At 45.6% G+C, this 11,050-nt stretch overlaps 1 non-coding gene across 1 annotated transcript; it reads right to left on the bottom strand.

Moving 5' to 3' along the window:
- Positions 1-10,670: 10,670 nt before the first annotated feature.
- Positions 10,671-10,743, bottom strand: trnar-acg (transfer RNA arginine (anticodon ACG)). The gene has a single exon. It is a non-coding gene; the product is annotated as a tRNA-Arg (tRNA).
- Positions 10,744-11,050: the final 307 nt, after the last annotated feature.

An 11,050-nucleotide genomic window follows, 5' to 3' on the forward strand; every position in this document is an offset into this window, starting at 1 on the left:
TCTGCCTCTGGTGTCCACACCAAGGGATTAAACCTATTCTTCAGTCCCTGTTCGTTAACTAGGCGGCGAAGCGGGGTCGTCTTATGAGTGTAGTCGCTAATATGATGACGGCTGTAGCCTGTGAGGCCCAGAAATGACATCATGTCACGAACTGTTTGAGGCTTGGGATATCTCAGAATAGCGTTACGATGCTCTGCAGAAATGGAAGTGGCATTACCGGCAACTAGTCTTCCCAAAAATGTTACTTGGGAGCGCGCACATTGTAATTTGGATTTTGACGCTTTAAAGCCTCCTAAGGCTAGGGATTTCAAGCATGCCTGGGTGGCTTGTAGACACTCAGATTCAGTGGGTGCGGCAATGAGAAGATCGTCTACATACTGTAGTAACATACAATCTGGCGGGAGGTGGAGGGTTTTAGATAAATGTTCATGTAGCGCACGATTGAACAGGCCAGGTGAGAGAGAGAATCCCTGAGGTAGAACTGTGTACTGATATCTGTGTCCATTCCACGTGAATGCAAAGTACTTGCGCAGTTCAACTGGCAGAGGTATTGAAAAGAATGCGTTTGCTAGATCAATCACTGTGAAAACTGTTGTGTTGGAGATAGTTGAGACAGGGCAGTGTGCGGATTTGGAACCGAGATAGGAGGCGTGATTACACGTGCAATTACAGCTCTCAAGTCATGAGCCATTCTCCAATCTCCATTGGGTTTCCCTACAGGTAGAATAGGAGTGTTCCAGGTAGAGGTGGAAGCCTCCAGAACACCTTTTTGTTCAAGGTCCTTGATAATCTGAGTGATGGGCCCGACAGCACCGGGCTTAGGTGGATATTGTGATATCCAAACGGGCGGTCCGGGTGACACTTCAAATGTTACTGGTGTTTCAGGGTCACAGTGTCCAACATCTGTTTTTCCTTCTGACCACACCGAAGGCGATATGGTACTGAGGAGTTCTGTAGTCATGTCACTATCTGAATTTTCACGTCCATGTTGTCTTGTCAACTCACACTGTTGCAACACCGATGGGGTCACAGTGTGATGAGTGATGCGATAAGTCTCTAGGGAGGCTGAATATGTTAAGCATTCCACCTGCTTTAGTCATTGGTCCGAGATCCTTAGCATCCACTCTAACTCCCACCAACAGTGAGATATGTGGGACTGAGGTATCTGACATCTGGAACCATTCATCTTGTTCGGGGGTCAACACCACATGGGCTGTCACTCCTGTTTTATTTACATATATACAATCTGACTGCAGCATCCAGTGTGAACCAGTCACTTGACTAAACGCCTCTTCATATACCTCATTAGTCTGATATCGATCATAGAGGAGAGTACAATGATACGGATCAGTAGGAGGATCATAGGGGTGCATGGAGTTAATCCATGGGCGCCATTGATGGAAAAGAGTCATCAGACTTTGGGGACCAGGTTCATCTAGACACAGTTCTGCCCAGTAGATGGTAGCGTTCACATTTTCTTTAACTTCAGGTTCATGCATCAACCATTGTCCAGTCACTGAGGAGGCCAGCACCGAGTTGGTAGGTGTCATCTTTATTCCATCAGTGAAAGATATTTCCAGTCCTGTTTCACCACACAAAATAGAAGCATTGCATTTAGTCAACAAGTCTCTTCCCATCAGAGGAATAGGACAGGATTGAGAGTACACAAACCGATGCTGCAAAGTTTGTCCACTGACTGCTGTCCGGAGGGGGTGGGTAAATGGGATGGCAGTTGGCTGGCCATTAAAACCCACTAGTTCCACTTTTCTGTCAGAGATAAGAGCTTCTGGGAGGCTATGATTTATAGTAGAATATTTTGCTCCTGTATCCACCAGCATGTCAACAGCTACTCCCTCTACTCTCACTCTTAACAGGAGGTCAGCCAATCCCCCTGCTGTTGGAACCGGGCACCCCTATTGTGGCGGCAGGTACCAGTCCTCCCTTTCCCAGGCATCTGGTATCGTTGTGGAGTCAGGTATTGTTGTTGTGCCCGATGGTCCTGTGGTGGTCCTCCCTGACCACGCCCACGTCCCCTCTGGAATGGAGGTTTATTAGGACAGTTTCGTGCCCAGTGATCTAGTGCCCCGCAGACATAACATCCCTCCCCCTGCGGCGGCCCCTGGTTACCGTTTCCACCTCCCCGACCACTGCCTCCTCCTCTCTGTTGAAAGTAACCACGCCCTCTGCCTCCTCCTCCTCGTTGGAGAGGGGCCTGATAATACTGAGGCTGGGGTCCAGGTGGAGCCCACTGGTACTGCAGTGGATAGTACGGTAAAGCTGGTACCACAGGTGCAGGCATTACTGGTGCCGGTGGTGCAGATGTAGCCTGCTGTTGCACCATCTGTTTCTCTGCTTTGGCAGATTTCTTAGCACCAGTTGCTTGTTCTCTAGCTTGTGCTAGTTGGAGTTTAGTCAGTTGCATCTTCAAGTCCTCTAATTCTTTATTAGATTTAGCTAAGTCGCTGTCTTCCTGTCTGAGTCTGTGAGTAAACACTCTGCACCACTGTGCCAAGTTATCTCCACTGCAATGAGGATCATTTTCCATCTCACTGCGCACCTTCTGTGACACTCCTGTTAACAGAGCCATTTTAAACTGAGTGGCTGCTAGCGGGGAATGATTTGGTCTTTCACCTGTTCTGTTCTCCCACTCATCCTCGCATCTGTTTATGAAGGAGGAGGGAGACTCACCAGGCTGTCAGGAAAACACTGTGTGAGGGGCTGTGCATGAGGGCGGAAACGCCCTTCTCAGCGCATTTCCCCACACTCTCGCTATTTGTGTGTAAGGCATGTTATCAGGTACACCGTTAGTGTCAGCTTCTGTGTCGATGTCTAGTACACGTGATACTGAAGTACACGCTCCTACCAGGGCTCTCATGTCTCCTATGGAGAGTGTAGTCCCCGCTGTCAGGGAGTGTAACTTTGTCAGCCAGGGTCCTGCACCCTCATCCCATAAACTGGGGAGGCGTCTAACCAACGTATCTCTGTCAGCGAGTGGCCATGGTTTGTATATCACTTCCCCAACCCCCGGTTGTTGTATCAGCGGCATAGCGAACGTCATTGTTTTGCTACTCCCGCCTATAGATTTACTGCATGTGTGATCAGACACAGGGCTAGCAGAATGGCTTCCTGGTCTACCGGGTGCTCTACTGGGTGGACGGCTTTTTCGTGCTGGCATGTCATCATCAAAATCTTCGCGCTCAAACACAATGTCGCATCTCAGTTTTCCTGGCACAGATTTGTGACCTTTATCACGTGGTTTTTGTGTCATTGAAGGTCTATCAAGTAACATCTCTCTGGGATCCCATCCTCTGGAGTGAGGCGAATGATATTCTACTACTGTTCTTGTCTGTAGTTTTCTGACTGACATCCATCTTTCATCAGTACTGGGCTTTGCACACTTTTTAGGGGGCTCAGGTCTCAGTAGGGGGTTTACAAACAGTCTGGGTTCTGCTATAGATCTGCTTTTCTTTTTTGTAGGGGCGGGTTTGTCAGCTGCGTCATGGTCAGTCTTGTCCTTCTGTGGTTTGTCACCATTATTCTCTAGTAGTCCACCACCATATTCTTCTTCTATGTCTCTATATGCTTGCTCATCTCTCTCTCTCTCTTCTCCCTGTCCTCTCTACTTTGCCTGTTTCCACCTTCATTTCTCAGTCTCTCTTCTTCTAGTCTCCTTCTGGCTTCTTCTAACTGCTCTCTCACCTCATTGTATTCTGACTGTCCCTGTCCACCGGAGGCCTCATCCTCCTCTTCCTCAAACTCCACCTGTACATCTCCCTTCACCGAGATAACAGGCATCTGCAACACTGCCGCAGGCGCTGGAGGTGCCGATGGACCTGAGTACGGAGGAGGTTTCTCCTGCGTTCCTTTCAGCGTCTGTATGTGACACCTGGTTCCAGCTGCCATGGCCATCAAATGCAACATTGCTCTCCACTCATCTTTCTTCTGACCTGCTTTAGCATGCTTCTTCCGGCTCAATCTGCCGGGTTTCACTTTGTCATGATCCATCACTTCATCATACGCCGCCTTCTCATCCACACACAATCTGTCCCTAATACACTGGAGTCCACCGACTCCCCACCACTTCTGTCCTTTGCATTGTTTAGTGTATTCATCAATGTTCGGTCTCAATGTTTTCTTTCCCTTGTCATCACCACAATAGCCAGATATCGCCTGCGATATTAGGCCTTTCCACCACACCTCCCACTGTTCACAGTTAAGTTTATCATTGTTTGCCATGGTCTTTCACAATTAGAATCACACAACACAGTTCAAATGTGGCCACACACACTTATAGAGGTGTCAGTGGATCTTGTCCTCCTCAGTTATCTCTCCTCATATGCTTCTACGCTATCCCAAGATAGTGCGATGAGGAAACATAGGTCTGAGAATTTTACTGACTCCTCACCAAGTGTCCAATCCCAAAATTCCCACAGACCCCAGAGACACACAGACTGGGTAAGTAATTTTAATCAGAGAGGTTGCAGTTTTCCCAACAAGCTTCTACCACTCGATTTTACTGAGGAGCTGATGTTACTCACTGCAACAGTCTCATTACTTATTCTTCCCACTTCGTCTGTTTTGGATGCCTCAGAAACCACCCACACAAATCCCCGTGCACGTTTTTTCACCATCTTCCCTGCATCAGAGACACAAGGGTTTCTCCTGGTGCCGACCCGATCATCCTTCTACCGAATGGTGAGGCGATGGATCCTCAGAGGACGCTTGGATCCTTCTTCTCATCAGTGCCACAGTTTTTCATGGAGGGAACAACAGGAGCTTTTTAGTCATGTTTTGCTTGGTGTTTCCTGCTCAGAGCATCAGGATCTGTGACGCCATCTTGTGATAGTGGATTCATTTATCTGCTTTTTCAACACATTCAAGTTCATTATCCCTACATGTCAAAATACATTTGGTGTGGAGTTTTAGTTTCTGGCCTCAATCATAATGTGTGCATTTATTCTTCATGAACATTTCTCAGCTTTGTAAGTTTATGATATTTTTTCTTCCTCTGTTTTCTGTTCCATTGTTGTTGATGATTCTATTGCAGGTTTGAGTTCCCTGTTGACTGAAGCAGAAACAGGAACAAAAAGCTGGAGGTGGTCAGAGCTCCAAGTTGGGACGCTGATATTAAAGTAGGAGATGAACACATCCAGGTTAGCCATCACTCTCAGAACCTGCTACTTTACCTCTTCAGAATGTAGCAGCATAGCATAGCTTCATCTCACCAGTTAGTGGCCCACTTTGATGTCTGGGATATGAGGTTAAAGGTTCTTTACAGCTCTGAATGAAGGGTTTATAAAGTGTTTACAATGCCATAAATAACACAAGCATTCAGTAATCCTTGATAAAAAGGAGACTCACCATCAAGTTGGACCAGTTGAAGAACAAAAGGACTTCTCCACGATCACATTTATCCTCACTGGTCCATACTTGGGGACCTCTGTACTAAATGGAGAGTTGAGGAAATGGGCTTGTTGTGGCCCTGCGGTCCCCAGACCTCCTGTACAGTCACCAAGCGCTGGCAGACACAATCGTAATGGAACCAATTATTTTACAATGACAGTAACTAGTAAGAAATAAGGCATTACAGCTTTGAAGGAACTTGTCCAGCACTGGTTTGTGAGTGGGTGTTGTCCTGTATTGGCAGGAAAAACTCCTTGAAATGTCATGCAAGTTTTTTCTTAAAAAGAAATGTGTAAAACATTCATTAACATCCAGGCCCAAAGACAAGAGAGGGCAACGCTCCAGGAGTCTTTGATCTCTGAATTCTGAGCATTGATCTCCTGCTTCAGTCTTTGATCTCTGACTGATCCGCCGAAACTAATCAAAGGATCACATCAGCATATTGGTGCAGTCTACAGATGGTGATTTTACCAAGTGCACTACAGCAGTCCTTGTTGCTGTCTGCTGTTGTGTCACAGCAAAGTAAGGAAACAGCCTGACGGTCCTCAGGAGGAAATTCAACAACCTCCAAAGATGGAGGTGAATCTAGACCTTCTCATGTTTACTGTCCTTGATGAACTTGACAAACACACCACATGTCACACACTCTACAGTTTCAATCTGTTGAGAACATGAAACGTGTGGCCCCAGTGACCCTGCATGAAATTTTTGTCCAATTCAAATTTTGATTCATGACCCAGAACCACTCAAAACCCCAGAAAAATAAAGGTTTGGGTGCATTAAAGACATAAATAATAACATCATCATGTTTCAAGGGGGCTGCAGGGTGGTGCAGTGGTTAGCACTGTGGCCTCACAGCAAGAAAGTTCTGGGTTCGAGTACTGGCTCGGGCGCAGTATCTTCTTGTGTAGAGTCTGCAAGTTCTCCCCGTGCCTGTGTGGGTTCTCTCTGGTACTCTGGCTTCCTCCCACCATCTAAAGACATTCAATTTGGGGACAAGGCTGATTGGATTCTCTAAATTGACTGTAGGTGTGAATGGTTGTTTGTCCCTGTATGTTGTCCCTGTGATGGACTGGTGACTGGTCCAGGGTGAACGCTGCCTTTTGCCCGTAGACACTGGGATAGGCTCCAGCCCCCCGAGACTCTGAACAGGAATAAGTGGAAGAAGATGAATGAATGTTTCAAGGTTTTCTTCCCTCAAATCTGAAGGTCAAGCTGCATTATTTGCAGTGCTCATTAGCAGGGGAATTAGCTCCAATGGTAGAGTGCTAGCTTAGCATGGGAGAGGTAGAGAGAACCATGGCCTCATTCTCCAGAATACTTCAGCTTGTTCTGTTGATCAGAGGAGCTGCTGTGTGATGAATGCTGATGTTTGTCCACTGCTGTGATAAAGTGTCACCCTGTTACTGTTACTGACCATTTCAGCTAATTCCCCTGCTAATGAGCACAGCAGATAATGCAGCTTGACCTTCATGCATGGTTGGATGAGCATCACCAGGTGAAGCTTCTCTGGTTGACCAACATGTGGAATCTCTTTCAATACTCCAGTGGTGGTTTAAGTGATGAAAATATGGATTAGTCACTGGAAGTGTGTGTGTGTGTGTGTGTGTGTGTGTGTGTGTGTGTGTGTGTGTGTGTGTTTAAAAAGGCAAAAAAAAACTTTTTTCAGCAATAGAACTTTAATACAAACACAAAATGAAAATCAGAACAAGCCAGAACCCAAAATATGGATTTACAGAGGAAGCGTGCTGGGCTCAGAACCCAGAGGTTGATGGATCAAAACCATCCTCTGCTAAAAGAAGGGAACAAAATAAACCTGATTGTTTTGAAATGTGAATCTGTTAAAGAGGGGTGGAAATGGTGAGGTAGTCAGTTGTCCCTTTTGTTTTATTACAGAGACCTCATTGTTACTTAAATAATTTTAATTCTTTACTTGAAGATTCACGCTTTTTCGCTCAAAATGTATAAAACTTCTTGCATGTTGGTGCCCCATCACACACAACAGGTGCACTTGTACTCTTTTCACCTCTGACCCACAAACATTCATAGTCTTCCAGTGAACGTCCAATTATCTTCTGAAATCAGTGATGAATCTTTACCTGCTGAGACTCATTATCTCTGACTGTGACTAGCATGTGCTAGCAGAATACAGCACTCCTTCTTCATTATCTGTCTTTGTCTCTGACCAGCTCTCCTGCTCTCTTTCCTCCTACCAGTCAAAGCAGACATCTTCACCTACTGATCTTGGATCTGCTGCCTGTTCCTGCCTAGTAAAAGAAGGATCCAGCACCTGGTTCTCCAGGCTGAATTAACTCCAGGACGTTGGCCAGCCGTGTCAGTTGAAACCTTATTTGTCCAAATAGAGAAAAAATAAGTCTGATTGTTAATGAAAGATGTCATCATGGCTTTGAAACTGTGGTTGGGGACAAACCAACATGAGCACATTCATGGAAGAATAGCAATAAAAACAGGAAGTGTTAGTTAGCAAGCACTCACCAGTCTTTCACTATCATACTTGATTCTAGTGGGAAAAAATGGCTGCTGCTGACTGTGCTGCCTGGTGGTGGATCACTTTTCACTATCCTCACAGGCCTTGATGGAACCAAAAAAGCGAGTTCCTGGAGAAGATCTTCCAGGGGGTCCAGGTTAAAGCGGTGCCCCAGCTGGCACCAGGCGCTGACCCAGGTCCTGCATGTGAGATACTGTCAGTTCTGTTCTGCCCTGCTCACAACCACAGGCTGGTGTTGAGGCCTGCAGCAACCAGGGCCCCAGTCACCAAGTGTATAAAGGCTGGTCATTGTGGCAGTGGGAGGAGTCAAAATGAAGACAGACCAATGTGAGCAGGACGTGACTGCAAAAGTAAGAAGAACTTGACCATGTTTCCTACAGTACCCAGGAGGCTTGGTAGTTGTTGAAGGAAGCTCCAAAAGCAAAGAGCAGACAGCAGGATATAAAAAGAAAAGATCCAGACACTAAAACTACAAGTAGAAACAAGATGAAATACTAAAAGCTTTGGAAAGATACTCCAAGGTTGTATATACATTATTATATACACTACTATTCTCCATGACTCCTAAAGAGGGAAAGGAAAAATTAGAATGTGGATCAGATCAGCTGATTTCAGTGTTAAGTCCATCCCTCCATCCACTTTCTATTCTTATCCTTTAAGGGTCACGGGGGGGGGGGGGGGGCATCAGTCTCATGCAACCTAAACTAAAATATTAGTCAGATCAAATTCAAATTAAAGCAAGAGTTTCCATATCAAAGTCAGAATTCCTGATGATGTCATCAGGGCTTTGACAGTACCTAGAATTCTGTCTTTGATCTCAGGAGGACATGAAAGAAACACAATTGAGGAAAGTAGAAGAGAGCACATTCAGCTTCATTAGAAACACTTGAACTGTTGAACAGTAGAATTTGTTTGAAACAGTTTACATCACTGAGTGACAGGATTGAAGATGGAAGATTTTCTACTTAACATTTAATTCTAACTTAAAACTGGGGATGAACATTCTCAGTAGTTCATATACTAATATACAGAGTAAGTCATGTCATTCCCTTTTGGAAAAAAAAACAAGAAAAAAAAACATGTGAAGCTCCTCCCCCCAGCTCCAGATGGTACAGACAGATATGAGAGTGACAAGGAAGCAAAGAAGTGTTGTGCTCCTCTCCAGTGCTCTTGTGTTGTTGTGTTCTTCTCAGCTCCATCATGAAGACGTGCTGGCAGTGGGCGCTGGTGGAAGTTTGCAGCTCTCACTGGAAAGTCCTGAGGCTCCTCCCATTCTGAAGCAGGCAGTTGCTCCTAGCCAGCCGACACTTTCCCTCTCTTGTGTAGGAGTGAAGAACAAAATCAAAATAAAGAATCATCACTCTTTCATTGGGGGACATTTTTTCTCATTCTAAAAATTCAACAGCTTCTATCATTTCTTTTACAGAATATGTCAGTGATATACTCGGATTTTCTGTTGTGCTGTCAAATTAACTTTTATCGATGCTTCACACTTCAGGTGTGAAAGTTTTTCAGTGGGAAAGACATGAGAATGAGGACGAGGCTGATTGATACTCTAAACTGACTCTAGGTGTGACTGTGAGTGTGAATGGTTGTCTGTCTTTATGTGTTGGCCCTGCAATGGACTGGCGACCCCTCCAGGGTGAACCCACTTCACGCTGAAAGCTGGGGAGACAGGTCCCCCCACCCCACAACCCTTAACAGGATAAGTGGAAGAAAATGGATGGATGAATGAATGGATGGATGGATGAATGAATGGATGGATGGATGGATGGATGGATGGGCTACAGTTCAGTCACTGTGTCTCTTGTTCCCACAGTGATTTGATGCATCCTACCAACACAGCAGGACTCACCAGGAGACAATGGATTGTCAGTCATTTTTCACTGACAGCGCTGGAGCCGGAGCCCACAAGGTCACAACTGGCATTGGTGGACTCCAGGATATGTTTGGACCTACAGAAATGCACAACCTGTTAATGACAACACTTTCATATATTTAGCCCTGCTCACAGATCTCTGATACAATTTTCAAGTCATACAACAGGTTCAATGTTGACCCTTCGACCACCGTTACACTGAAGCAGAGTTCAATGGCAGTGTTGCATATGTTGGGAGGAGCCTGTGGCTCTCGGTTCAGAGGATGATTTGAAGAATTTGTTGTTGCTGAACTGTTTATGCTTCAATTTCTGGACGTTCACTGGTGGAATGTTTGTGGGTCAGAGGTGAAAAGAGTACAACTGCACCTTTTTTGTTTGATGGGGCACCAACATGCAAGAAGTTGTCAAACATTTCCAGCAAAACAGCATGAAAATTCAAGTAAAGAATTAAAATGATTGAATTCAGCGTTTAACTACCAGGCCTCTGGAATAAAACTCAAGGAACAACTGACTACCTCACCATTGACTTCACACTGATAACCAGGAGGTAACGTGGTAGTCAGAGCAGCGATGCTCAGGTCTGTGGACTGAACAATGTCCTCTCATTCACAAACACACCACTCTTTCATTGGGGCTCCTTTCTCCTTGTTCTGACACAGAAATTCAACAGCTTCTGTCATTTAGTTTACAGGAAATGTTGATGACACTCTGGGATTTTTTGTTCTCCTGCTGTCACTGTCAAGTGCCAGCTTAACATGTGAGAGGTAGCAGGATCCATGCATGTGTTCATGTTTACAGCAGACAAGGAGGAAACCTTGGAGGATTTCAGTGACTTTTAGCAGTGGTTCTCACTTCATCTTCTCAGTATAAAGTTTAAAGCGAGCTGGCCAGGAGTTGAACCTAGAATCTTCTGATCCGTAGTCAGACGCGTTATCCATTGCGCCACCAGCCCTGTGAAGAAGCTGCTATGTTCATGTGTGCTTGCTTTTACAGAAAATCCCAACAACGTGGTGGCATTTTCAGGGGACACAATGGTGCAGTGGTCAGCACTGTGGCCTCACAGAGAGAAGGTTCAGCTCTCCTCTGTATTTGGTTGCTAGGAACCTGAATCAGTCCTCAGTGGAGCGGTGCTGCTGAGGCTGAGTGAGGCTTGAGTGAGGGACTGAGCAGGAGCAAACAGGTTCAAGCAGGTTCAGGCAAACGCCACTCAGTCCACCAACATCAAAGCAGAGGAACTGAGTTCATCTAACAAAATGGAT

The sequence above is a fragment of the Aulostomus chinensis genome, chromosome 4, assembly GCF_037954235.1.
Source record: "Aulostomus chinensis isolate RoL2024-O1b breed Wild chromosome 4, RoL_Achi_v1.0, whole genome shotgun sequence".
NCBI lineage: Eukaryota > Metazoa > Chordata > Actinopteri > Syngnathiformes > Aulostomidae > Aulostomus > Aulostomus chinensis.